This window comes from Gorilla gorilla, chromosome 5 (assembly GCF_029281585.2).
Source record: "Gorilla gorilla gorilla isolate KB3781 chromosome 5, NHGRI_mGorGor1-v2.1_pri, whole genome shotgun sequence".
In the NCBI taxonomy this organism is placed as follows: domain Eukaryota; kingdom Metazoa; phylum Chordata; class Mammalia; order Primates; family Hominidae; genus Gorilla; species Gorilla gorilla.
This window is the reverse complement of record NC_073229.2, coordinates 89,700,282-89,714,243: the sequence shown is the minus strand read 5'-3', so window position 1 is coordinate 89,714,243 and position 13,962 is coordinate 89,700,282. Positions and strand designations below refer to the sequence as shown.

Below are 13,962 nucleotides of genomic sequence, written 5' to 3'. Positions count from 1 at the left end.
CTGATAAAAGAGAAAAAAAGAAGGAATTACTAAATACCTGGAGAGAAAAGTTTTCGTTTTTTTTTTTTTTGGGGTGGGTGGGGAGGAGGGTCTTCTCAATAACAGAAATCTATTACTACCACCCTGTGGTAGAAAATTTTGCATTTAGCAGTGAGGACTTAAAAATAGAGTTTTTTTGTTTGTTTGTTTGTTTTGTTTTGTTTTTGTTTTGACAAGGTTTCGTTCTGTTGCCAGGTTTAGAGTGCAGTGGCCGGATCACAGCTCACTGCAGCCTTGACTTCCCAGGCTCAAATGATCCTCCCACCTCAGCTTCCTGAGCAGCTGGGACTACAGGTGCATGCCACCATGTCCAGTTAACTTTTTTATTTCAGTTGAGACAGGGTTTTCCCATGTTGCCCATGCTGGTTTCGAACTACTGAGCTCAAGTGATCTGCCCGCCTTGACCTCCCAAAGTATTGGGATTACAGGTGTGAGCCACCGCGCTTGGCCATTTTTGCCAGTCTATGATGATTTCAATACCTTCCACCTGAATGGAAGCTGCACAGATACCAGCTTTCAAGGAACCTAAATAAGGTCTTGGATAATGTTGATATTAGCCGCAATCATGACAGATTATTCTTGAGTGGAGGGTCCTTCCTTTGATCCTGTGTGCTGTTATAGAAGCCTACAGACTTCTGAAGTGACCTTGCATTGAGATGCTGGTAGAAAGATGAAGAGAAATAAATCATTATTTGATGCAAGACTACAATTGAAAATAATATATGCATGTAGCTAATACTTTCCAACTTACAGTTTGGGGGTGTCTATCTATTCGTTCATCAGTAATTACTTAGTAAAAGCCTGCACTGTCAGTACTGTACTTAGTACTGGGAGCACACTGGGAGTGGCTAAAGGTGGTTCCTGCTTTCTTGTAGCTTACTGTGAACTCTTTGAATTATGATACTTAAGAGTGTTCCTCATTTATTGTTCCATGGAACATTACTCTGGGCAAGGCTAATTGTTTAGCCTTCACAAAAATCTCAATGCTCAAATGAAGGTAGGAAATGCTGTTTCTTGGCTCACTCTTAGAGATTAATCGTGCGTATTAGTAATTTAAAGCACAGGAGAGCCCTACAATTAACAAGCCTGTCTAACCAGCATTTTTTTCTCAAACTTATTTGAGCATGAATAATTTTTAAAAATATTATAACTGCTTATATATTATTAGGTAAAATACCAGTTTGGGATGCAATCGTCTCTAATATAATGTTCATATGCATTAGTATGTTTTGAACTTCTGATCCTTTGTGAATCTGTATCAAATTTGAGTTGCTTCGGTTCTCTGGCTTCTCTCTTTGTTGAAAGCAGAAGCGCATCATTCTAATGATGTTCTTGAAGGACTGTCATTTCCCTAATTAATGACTTTGTTCTGTTAGAACTACTGAAACAAAAATCTTATCATCCCACTAAATAGTTAGAATAAGATATTAACAATGCTTTTTCATCCATATCAATTTTAAATGCTTTGTTATCCAAATCAATTTTTCTAATGGTAATGAATATTTCTAGTTTTATAAATAAAAAGTAAAAAAATGATGTACCATTCCTTATTTTTTTATGGAAAGCCTACTGACATATTTGGCATTAATAAGGAGAATTATCAAACACCTTTACTTAAAAAAAAAAATTCTTCCTGCATTTAACCTAGAATATGCTGTGGAGAATTGGTCTGTGAGAGAAGCCTCACTGTACATGAAAACCTGTAATTCATAGTGCCTGCTCCTGTCTTTCATTTCAGGATTCATATTGGTCACATTTTTGTTATCTGCACATATGGTGCATTTACATAAAAATCACATATTTCCCAATATTCAGTAATGTAGGCCTTTGTTTTTATTTGGTTCTAGCTGCATACATATCTATCTGTTTGAAGTTTATGTGAAGATTCCAAAATGAATTCACATATATCACATAACCAAAATATTAATTATTCATTATCTATTGCTGCATAAAAATTTATCCCCAAATGAAGTGCCTTAACAAAAAACTTATCTCAGAATTGTGAATGTAGTTCAGTTGTGTTCCTCTGGCTCAAGGTCTCTAAGGACACTGAAGTGAATCAGCTTATCCAAGATGTTATTTAGCCACAGTCATCTTAAAGCTGAATTGGAAGATAATCCACCCCAAAACTTGTCAAAGGGACTGACAGTAGGCCTCAAAAGACGCTCTTTCACACTCACTCATGTAGCTATAGGCAGGCCTCAGAATTTTACTGGCTGTTGATGAGAGATATCAATTCGTCTTCAGATGGCCCTCTCTCCTCATAGGGGTGCTCGCAATAGGCTCTTTTTCCACTGAGATAGGGGGTTGGAGAGAGAAATAGCAACACTCAGAGCTCAAGGCTGAAGGTACTTTCTTTTTATAACTTAATCTCAAAAGTAATATCCCATTATTTCTGATATTTTCCATTCATTAAAAACAAGTCTTTAAATCCAACCCAGACTCAACGGTAGGAATACCAAGACTCAGAGATCATTGGCAGTCACCTTAGAAGCTGCCTACCACACCCATATTCTGTATTTGGTGAAAAGACAGTGATGTCGCAATTTCTAGACTGTTTTCTCTCTTACATTTCCCAAAGAGATAAACCGTTATTTAACTAAACTGATTTTTTTTTTTTGAGATAAAAGAGCTGTTTTATTGACGCTTTATGTGCTAGGTATTTTACATGCAGTAACTCCTTAGATTCCAAACGGTCCTGTGAAGTAAGTACCATTATCTGAATTTACAAATAAGGAAAGTGAAGCTTGTGGAGGTCATTGGCTCAAGGTTATGTGGATGATGGATTCTTTTTTTTTTTTAATTATACTTTAAGTTCTAGGGTACATGTGCACACCGTGCAGGTTTGTTACATATGTATACATGTGCCGTGTTGGTGTGCTGCACCCATTAACTCGTCATTTACATTAGGTATATCTCCTAATGCTATCCCTCCCCCCTCCACCTACCACACAACAGGACCCAGTGTGTGATGTTCCCCTTCCTGTGTCCATGTGTTCTCATTGTTCAATTCCCACCTATGAGTGAGAACATGTGGTGTTTGGTTTTTTGTTCTTGCGATAGTTTGCTGAGAATGATGGTTTCCAGCTTCATCCATGTCCCTACAAAGGACATGAACCCATCATTTTTTATGGCTGCATAATATTCCATGGTGTATATGTGCCACATTTTCTTAATCCAGTCTATCAAACTATACTACAAGGCTACACTAACCAAAACAGCATGGTACTGGTACCAAAACAGAGATACAGACCAATGGAACAGAACAGGGCCCTCAGAAATAATACTACACATCCACAACCATCTGATCTTTGACAAACCTGATGAAAACAAGAAATGGGGAAAGGATTCCCTATTTAATAAATGGTGCTGGGAGAACTGGCTAGCCATATGTAGAAAGCTGAAACTGGATCCTTTCCTTACACCTTATACAAAAATTAATTCAAGATGGATTAAAGACTTAAATGATAGACCTAAAACCATAAAAACCCTAGAAGAAAACCTAGGCAATACCATTCAGGACATAGGCATGGGCAAGGACTTCATGTCTAAAACACCAAAAGCAATGGCAACAAAAGCCGAAGTTGACAAATGGGATCTAATTAAACCAAAGAGCTTCTGCACAGCAAAAGAAACTACCATCAGAATGAAGAGGCAACCTACAGAATGGGAGAAAATTTTTGCAATCTACTCATCTGATAAACTGATATTTTTTAAGAACGTCAGGCTAACAGATATTAAATAAGACAGACACAAATATATATAAAAAAAGGAAAATGTCTCTACTGCAAAGTAATGTAACTAAGTTTGAATCATAGATATACAAATTCAATTTAATTCAATTCAATAAATAATAGTTTACTACTGTTTGAGAAAACTATTATTAAATCCTGTACAGGATACAAAATGAAAAAGAAAAATGCCATGGTTTTAACTATGGGTTTTTGTTCAGGCTCATCTGCTTATTGGTTGGGTGACTGAAACAAGTTGCTTACAGCAATAAGTGTTCTCATCTCACAGGGATATTGTGAGGTGAAAATGAAATAAAGCATATACAACCATGTAACTATGTAAAGTTCTTAGCATTATGCCTAGTACATGGTAATCACACAGTAAATAATAATAATAATGATCATAATGATAATAGTAAAGTAAGCAATAACCTAACACTTGCCAGAGCTGTTCTAATTGCTATATAACTATCAACTCATTATTTTGTTATTATTAGTCAAGCACCATGCTGCTCTGGGGTTGTATCATGGCTGTGCTACCTAACAGCTGACTGATTTTTAGTCAAGTTATTTGATCTTCTCTATGCTCCAAGTTCCTTGTTTGTGAAATGAAGATAGCAATAGTTCTGTAGACTCAGTATTGGAAAAGTTTTTTGGAACAATACCTGGTACATTCTATGTGTTAATTAATTTTTAATGCAAAATATTATTGCATTATAATTATAAAGTAAAATAATTATAATACCTGACAGAAACACTTCCTAAAGAGAAGGACAAAATATAATTAGAGTACTAATGACCTCTTTGTAATGTATATGGGGAGAATAAAAAAATAATATCGTGGGAAATACATGAAATTTGCTATGGGAGAGTATGTAGAAAAATTGAATTTTAAGAATAGACTTTATTTGTTTAGGTTTCTTACCTCTTAAGAGTAGTTTTCAATAGTGTATGCATATGAGAAACACCTGGAAACTTTTCAAACTCTAAACATTCTGGCCCCATCCAATTATAACTTAAGTGTTCTGAGGTGGGCTGTCAGCTTTCATGTATTTACTATTTCAAGGTGATTCTAATATGTAGTAGTATTAAAAGCCCCTGCCCTGAGGCATTGATTTTCAACTCTTAGCTTGCACCAGTTTCACCCCAAGTATCAGAAGAAAAACAGAGAAGTAATAAAATATTATAGAGAAGCAAAAAGTCTCAATTTGATCTTCTAATATGAAGAATATTTTGTTTCTGAAGAATATGGTTTTTTCCATTTATGTTTAACAAATGTCCTATACTACTCAACTATGTAAAGATAACTGAATAGAAGTTTGTTTTAAAAGACAGTTTTGGAAAGACAGATGACATTTATGTCAGAAATGTTACATAAGAATTTCTTAATAAGGTGCACCTTTAATGGTTACGCATCAGAGACCAAAAACAAAGGATTTACTGGACTGTACATTGAAATAATTTATGCTTTTCCCTAGCCCACCTGGGAGTAATGCTGAATTATTAGTGATTTATTTACATATTATCTTCAACATTGACTCCTATTGCTGGAGTTACTGGAAACAGGAGGCAGAATTAAAGATGGTTCTCATGCTGTTGTCCATAATGTTGTGCTATGTGGTAGAGAAGGATGCTACGTGCAGGAATCACAAAAGAATAAAGCCAATGTTAAGTTTCATTCATTTTAATTATAAACATGTTGTACTGCTCAGTGACGTTAGGAAAGGGATTTTAATAAAACCAACCATTCTTCTTAGTTTTATATCTCCTGCTCCCACAGATAAATTTTAAGGATATGTGTAGTTTAATTTTAAACTGTGTTTAATGCAATGAAGTAGTGGTGCATCATGGCAGGGCCTCAAGCATTTCAGTTAAGCTCCTTTTTTAGAACTGGATACCTAGTTATGACTATAGTTTCCTCATGTCTAAATGAGAATAGTGGCGTTTACCCCTCTGGGTGGTTGTGAGGGTTACATAAGATAGCACATGTCAATCACTTATCCTATACCTGCTCATGATAAATGTTAGCTGTGAGTTTTGTTATTATCTTCATCCTGTATTTCAGTTATTTATTTATTTCAAGTAAATAAAATGCAATAAAACAGGAAACTTTGAAATATAGTAATAAAATATCTGTTTCATAAAAGTTACCAGATGTTAAATATTAAAACTTGAATTCAATGCATAATTTGTAAATATCTAACATATATGAAATTCAGTATCAAATTAAATTCAGAATATCAAATTAAATACTATATTATAATTTGGCAACTTCTAACTTAACTAAATCCAAAATTAATCAATCAAATTAAGTTGCCTTTTACTCTGAATGCTGTTAGAATAATTGATAAAGCCTTTTTTTAAAGTTATGAAAATGTTCATTTTTTAGAAAACTTTAATTACGAAAAGTGAAAGCTATAGAATAGAAATGTGTTTTGAAAAAATGATCAAAGTTAGCGAATATTAAGATGAACATACAAATTGGTACAATGATGCTAAGTATGATTATCCTAGAAATACCATTTTCAAAATAGTTGATTATAAGGTACTGCAGTTATCCATCACATGCTTTTGTGTATCTATTATGTTCTCATCATAGCACTGTGCTTGCCTGTGACAAGATATGTCAGAGATAATGACACATGGTGCTTGTCTTTAGGTAGCATATGGCTTAATGGTGGATACAGAAATGCCTTATTAAATATAAAAAATAATTTAATTTTCAATTTTGTTAAGAATAAAAAGAGTTAAGAATGCAAATTATGAGAGAGTATATAAGTCCAGGACCCAGAGGTTTTCCAACACAAAGGCATGTCAAGTGATAGCTGAAGAATCAGTAGTACATAACCAGGCAAAAATCAGGGGAAAGATTATTCCAGACAGAGAGAATGGTGACATGCATATAATGTGTGGGTGAATATAACAAAAGAGGTTAAATTAGTAAAATCAGAAGAAATTTTTGCATTATTTGGAGCTTCAAAAAGTGAGTCAGAGATTTAGTCTAAAACGGCAAGAAAATAAACCAAGAACTAGAAAGAGAAAGAGAAAAGATAATATCTAGAACTATGAAATGGGTTGTTTTCTTTTAAATGTATTGTGTTTACTGTAATTCCAAGGACCTTCCCAATATGTTCCTTACATTATGGAAAGGCATTATGAGAAACACACACAGGCACACACATATATATATACACATACACACACACACAGAGAGATTAAGTATATAGTAAGTAGCTACTTGGGAGGTTGAGGGGGGAGAATTGATTGAGATGGAGTCAGGGCTGCAATAAGCTGTGATGGCACCACTGTATTCCAGCCTGGGTGACAGAGTGACACCCTGTCTCAAAACAAGCAAACAAACAAAACCACTGTAAAATACCATCTCACCTCACCTTCAATGGCTATTATCAAAAGACAAAAAATAACAAATGTTGGAGAGGCCATGTGGCGAGAAAGGGGAACCTTCACACACTGTTGGTGGGAATGTAAATTAGTGCAGCCATTTTGGAAAAAAGTATGGAGATCCCTCAAATAATTAAAAATTGAACTTTAGTATGATATAGCAATCCCAGCACTGGGTATATATTCACAGGAAATGAAATAAATATGATGAAGAAATATCTGAACTCTTATGTTTATTGTAGCACTATTCACAATAGCCAAGTTATGGAATCTAAGTGTCCATCAACTGAAGAATGGATAAAAAAAATGTGGTATATTTACCCAATGTAATATTATTCAGCCATAAAAAAAAAACATTAAAATTCTGTTTTTTGAGGCAACACGAAATTGCCTGGAGGACAATATGTTAAGTGAAACAAGCCAGGCATAGAAAGACAAATACCACGTGATCTCATAAATGGAATCTTCAAAAGTTGATCTTCTAGACGTAAAGAGTAGAATAGTTGCTAGCAGAGGCCTAGAGGGATTTGGGAGTGGGGGAATAAGAAGTTGTCCAGTGGGTACAAAGTTACAGTGAGATAGCAAGAATAATGTTTAGTGTTCTGTTGTACAGTCAAGTGACTATAGTGAACAATAATATATTGTATATTTTTAAATAGGTAGAAAAGAGAATTTGGAATGTTCTCACCACAAAGAAATGACAAATATTTGAGGTTATAGATATGCTAGTTACCCTAATCATTACATATTTTATACATGTATTGAAACATCACACTGTATCCCATAAATATGTATAAATATTACGTGTCAGAAATTTAAAAAGAAAAAGTTTTGTGTTGATATGTTTATGTGTATTGTAGGCAGCAGGATATTCTGCTTCAGGTTGATGGAGGCTCTACCATCTGTTGCACATTGCTTCATTGGTTACTGTGGTAGTGGAAGAAAGAACTAGAAGGTTCCATGCTACCCCTTCCTTGCTTTTGCCTATAATTGACACTCATCTTGCTACATCTTCAGAATCGTTTTACAATTACACTTAATATTAAAGTGGAATTGTGGGAAAACACATAGAATTTTATTAAGCACTAAGGTCTCTAGTATTGTGCTGTAATCCTTTCTTTCTTTCTTATATGCTTTAAAAATGTCCAACGTGTTCATTTTGCCAATGGTTTTGCTTTCAGCATATGATTTTTTAAATTATAAAGATATATTTAACAATAGTAGACATTATAAAGACATATTTAACAATTATAGAAATAATTGATTTCAGAAGTAACACATTAATAAACATTAAGCCGAAGTTAAAACATAGGCCATTATCACCCCCCAAAACCTTTAACATTTATTTCTAATACATTAGAAAATAGAAATGTCAGGAAAATGGTAAAATGCTACATTCAGAGAAAGTGTTTTTTCTTAGTTGAATTATTAGAAATATTAATATGTACTTTTAAGATTTAATTTAATTTTTTAAGTATACAGTCTAGTTTGGTTTTCTAGGCATTCTAGAATGTAGCCAATTTCTAAAAAAAATAATAATCTGGGCCTTCAATACAGCGATAAGTCCAATTGAAGTTTATATATTGGCTGTTTGAAAAAAATTTGCTACATAAGAGTACAAGCAGAATTCAAGACAAGAATCAACCATTTCTACCTAGAGAGGTAGTGAGTGTGTGTACCAGTGTATGTACTTAAGTGGGTGTGAGGGTAATCATTAAAAGGATAAAGTATTTAAAATAGATATTGAAATAGAAGTAAAATTTCAACTGGAGGTAAAGAAGAAAAAGATAATTGCAGACTGACGAAACAGGCTGAAGAAGAGCACTGAGTAAGGATCGTCAAAGAGTCAAATGAGAGGAATTCAAAGCAGTGCACTCTGGCCAGAATGCAACATGCAGAGTGCCTGGTGCTTTAAAGGGTTGGTTGGAAGTAGAGTACAACATGCATACAATGCTCTGCTTAGGATCTTGGGATCAGAGAAAAATAGTTTCCATTCAGGGATAGTGACTGTAAGCAAATCCTGGTACGAAGTCACAGGGCATGAGGAACACACCATTATTCCTTTTGGAAGTTAAGAGGTTACTAGAAATTTGAGTGGTGTGATACAGGAGAAAATAAACTTATCAGGAGGGGAAGAAATGGAAGTAGAAACTTTTAAAGAATGATGACTATTATATAATAGCCTCATTTGGTTTAAAAAGTTAATTTAGGGGTTTCAAAAATATAAAAGTCATTGATTTGCCTCTAAGATCATATATGTTTATTTCACTTTTTAAAAAGAAAGCCTGATGTATATATCCTATTAATATATCAAAACTATCCAAATTATATATGATCCCTCTTGAATACATTGGCATGCCATCTGCAGAATGTTAGTTTAGGGGTTATAGAATCCTGCAAGAGACACATAGTTGTGATGAATACTGTTTCATTTATTTTTATACAAATGTGTCAATGTAGCTCTCTGAAAGGCTTCCCAGAGGAGCCCATCCCTTTGCCAAAAATATAGGAATGATCTTTCTTTGAGAAAGTCTCATTATTTTCCTGTGAGTAGGTATTTTTAAGTAAAATTCTGTGTCTAATAATATTATATTTCGAATACAGAGGCACGATATGGACAGGGGGAAGGTTTAGAAATAGCTTAAAAGAGATCAGTGAAGGAAACAGACAGGTAAGTGTGACTGATGCCAATTTGCTGAGACCTCAGAGGCATAAAACTGCTTCTGCCATCTCCACAGTCTTAGGCTCAGCAGATACTCCCCCCGCCACATGACAGGCCCACATCTGGAGATACCTCTAAGGATAAAGTGACATCTCTTTCTTTATGTTAGCCTGTTAGATTTTATATTAATAGTATTTGGCACAATAAGAATATGATTTGTGGGAGAAAAAAATCAGTAAAAATGTTAAATGAGGTGGATAGAGGTTTATGACACAGAGGAAAAGAAACACAATACAAAAATATGTGGCAAGAGAATTTATTCAGTGATGGCATGTGATACACAGCAGGAAATTTCATTATCTAATTTCATACTCTCAATTCCCTTTTGGATCAAGGATTTTAGAATTTAATCACTGTCACAAAATTATTCTTCTAAACATCTTTCTAATAGTAAATCTTAACACTACTTCCTCAATCTTCTCTAAGGGGAAAAGTAAACAACCAGCTGGGCACCACCCTCTGAATGATTTATTGTTCAAACTGAAGATAATTATTATTACTCTGCCATCTTTAACTTTGATAATAAAAGCTCAGTAATTTCAAATCTTGGAACTTCATCCACATCTTTTAATTTATGAAACTACAACTATAATAAGTTGGTTATATCTCACACAAATTTATACTTACAGTGAACTTTTAAAAATATTATTGCATATGAAAGTGTAATATAATATGCTGTTTTATTTTTGAATGAAGGTTTACAGTTCATCTTTTTATGTTTTCTTTTTAACTCTTAACTCCAAATACTGTTGTCCCAGTAGAAAGGGATTCATGTTGGCCTTTTGTGTAAGTCCATTCTCACACTGCCAATGAAGACATACCTGAGACTGAGTATTTATAAAGGAAAGCAGTTTAATTGACTCAGAGATCTGCAGGGCTGAAGAGGCCCCAGGAAATTTGCAGTCATGGCAGAAGGGGAAGCAATCACCTCTTTCTTCACATGGCGGCAGGAAGGAGAGAGCTAAGGGAAGGGGGAAGCCCCTTATAAAAACCATCAGATCTCATGAGAACTTTCTCACTATCATGAGAATAGCATTGGGGACATGGCTCCCATGATTCAATTACCTCCCATGGGGTCCCTCTCACGATACCTGGGGATTATGGGAACTACAATTTAAGATGAGATTTGGGTGGGGACACAACTGAACCATATCACCTTTTAATGCCATCACATTAAAAACTTTGTTAGTTCTCTTCGGCTATCTCCAGTAAGTAGTTAGTTGAGCCAAAGGATTATAAAACCAATGATGATAATAGTGTTATACATGGCAGCAAGGATTGTACTATAATCTAAACAGCTGGCTGTTTAGTTTCATGATTAGTCTTATCAAATCTTGCTTAGAGAAACATCTTCTCAATGGTAGCCTAAAATATGGAACATTTAATGCATATACTTCAAGATATTTTATATTTGAACACTCAGATTTTAATAATCTTTGTCCTCTAAGCTTTGGAAATAAAATAAAAGCATGTATTTAGAGTTAAGTGATCCATAACTTGAATTTTAAAAGATGTTTGACATCTAAGAAAAAAAATCGTACTGAAATTACTAAGGCATTTTAGTTGAAAAGAAAAAAATACATCTAGTTAAAGATAAACTGTCTATCATAGAAATTTTAGTGGCTCTAGATTTAGACTTGCTTGTAATAGAATTGGACAGGGAATGTACACACTACTCAATATGTCAATGGGTTTATTTTTTACTTTACAAAATTTCTTTATTCCCTCTAATAACAAATATTTTCCTATCAAAATTATATTTCGTTAACTTTTTAAGTGCAATTCTTATTCTATGGTGGGAATGAGCACACTTTTTATGCATTTCATTCTTCGGTTGTTTCAACCTAATTGTCAGTATAAAAAGTATGTTGCTACTCATATGTTCCACAGTTCTGACAATCAGTTTTGTCTCTAATGGTGAACTTGACAAGAAACAAATGCAGGTATGTTCTACATTTAAAAGTGCTGTCCTAATTCCACAATGGCTACATTCCTTAAGATAGGATACCCTTAATCTCCAGCATCTCAATAGTTGCCTCTTTTGGTTATAAAATTATTCATAGAATTTAATTACCTAAATTTCAATTTTAGTTGTTAATTCTTGTTTTAAATTACTTGACCAAGAGATCAGTGTAACAGCAGTGCATATTACCATATTAATTTGAAATTATCTACCTTTGTTGTGTTGTTGTTCTATAAATCCCTCTGTTCAGTTAAAAGCCTCTTCTGAAATTCTCTATGCGTATAGTTACAAGAGAAACTATTTTGATTAAAGTAAAATGAAGAAATTACATCCAACAAAATACCCTCTCTCCCAACCTCTCCTAATGCAGACATTCCTGAAACCATAAAGAAACTCTAGAATTCCCCAAAATGGAGCCTGAAACCACCAAATAATTGAGTGGCCAGATAACATGGAATGTTAAATTAAATATTGATTTTTCTCCTTCTATGAATAGCTAGGTGCACAAGTAATAGCTAGGTGCACAAGTACTTTTAATTACCTTTAAAAGTAATGGTAAAAGCCACAATTACTTTTGCAACAGCCTAATAATAAAATATTTTAGTAACAGGCAAATTCATGTTGAGTAGTTACTAAACCTTTTAGTATTTTTTTCTGTAAGTGAAGCTTTTATTTTAGCTCTTAACAACAATAACTGTACGACTCATATAGTTTACTTTTATTAAAATCTTCTATTAATCTTTTCTAGGTAAAACTCATTCATCATTGAAATACAACATACAGTCACATAAATGTAGTCTCATATGCCAGACAACTTTAATATTTGGAAAAGATGTTTAAAATTGTCTTCTCATTATGACAAAGAATGTTATAATATTTCTGCTTCAAAGAGTACACTAAAAACTGTTATTGAAATAATATACTGAATTGCATTGTATTATTTATTTAACATTTTTATATCACTTCAAATTCTTTATGTGAATAATAATTCATTTAAAAAATATTTTAATGTACATTTTTGATTATTTTAGTTTTAAAATTATCAATATGTGTTTATACCATCTAGATTCATGAATTGAGGATTATTGAAGAAGGTCTTAAATTCCTTCAGTCAGTCACCCATGAAAATGAGCCAGTCTGTTTATTTCTTTTGTTCATTCATTTAAATAAATAATTGTGCTTTGTCAGAGATGAATACATTAGCAATAATCATTCGAAAGAGCTATAACTTTGGTAAATACAGAAAATGATGACATGAAATGGTTTATGTGACTGTTCATACATTTATTTTTTACTGTGTTCCATTTCATGTATTTATATTGGCATTCTTGAATTATCAAATTAATGCTTTATCGTAAGTATTTTCTAATAAATTAGAAATTAGTACTATTTAAAATTTAGAACTTTAGTAAAGCAAATAGCAATGGACCACACTTTTATCTTGTAAAATATCCTGCAGAAGCATGAACAGAAACATAAGATACAAATACAGTTTGAACAAAATTGTACTTTTATTGAAATTATAAAATCACAAAGTTTGGGGACAGAGAGATAAAAAATGTTATATATATATAATATATATAATATTCCCATATTGCTAACTTCTTAATATGTTTATAAGTAAATTGTATTTGTGTGTATACATGCACGTGTAAAAGACATATATATTATTCATGCTTTAGAAGTGATTTAAATGGATTATAAAGATATGTATATCATCCATAATATTCATATTATAATTATATAGCAACGTAAGATGTTATTGTAAGACTGGATAAATAAATGCCATAAACTTTGGATGGGGATCTCCACATTGAAAAGTGAAAGATTAGCCTTACCGTAGTATTTTCAAAGAAAAATGATTCGTTTGAAGGTATTTTATAGAACATTCTGGATAATTCAGTTTGAACTAAAAGTTACTAATTCTTCAAATTTTTGTTTGAAGAAAACCTAATTGGTAAAAAGGCATCTCAGCCTCTCACTCTACCTCTTGTTCCCCAATTAACTCTAAAAAACTCATCCTGAAATCCCGGATATAGAAACCATAAATACCGCCTGTTCTAGGGTCTCCTAATGTTGACATTACTCTTTTGGATTGGATAATT

The 13,962-nt window shown here is 33.2% G+C and overlaps 1 long non-coding RNA gene across 1 annotated transcript in view; it reads right to left on the bottom strand.

Moving 5' to 3' along the window:
• Positions 1–348: 348 nt before the first annotated feature.
• Positions 349–13,962, bottom strand: part of LOC129534252 (uncharacterized) — a 37,495-nt gene continuing 23,881 nt past the window's right edge. Inside the window, exons 2-3 of the long non-coding RNA XR_008680773.1 lie at positions 2,220–2,333; positions 349–698 (exon numbers count right to left, since the gene is read on the bottom strand). This is a non-coding gene — a long non-coding RNA (uncharacterized lncRNA). The remainder of the gene's footprint in view (positions 699–2,219; positions 2,334–13,962) is intronic.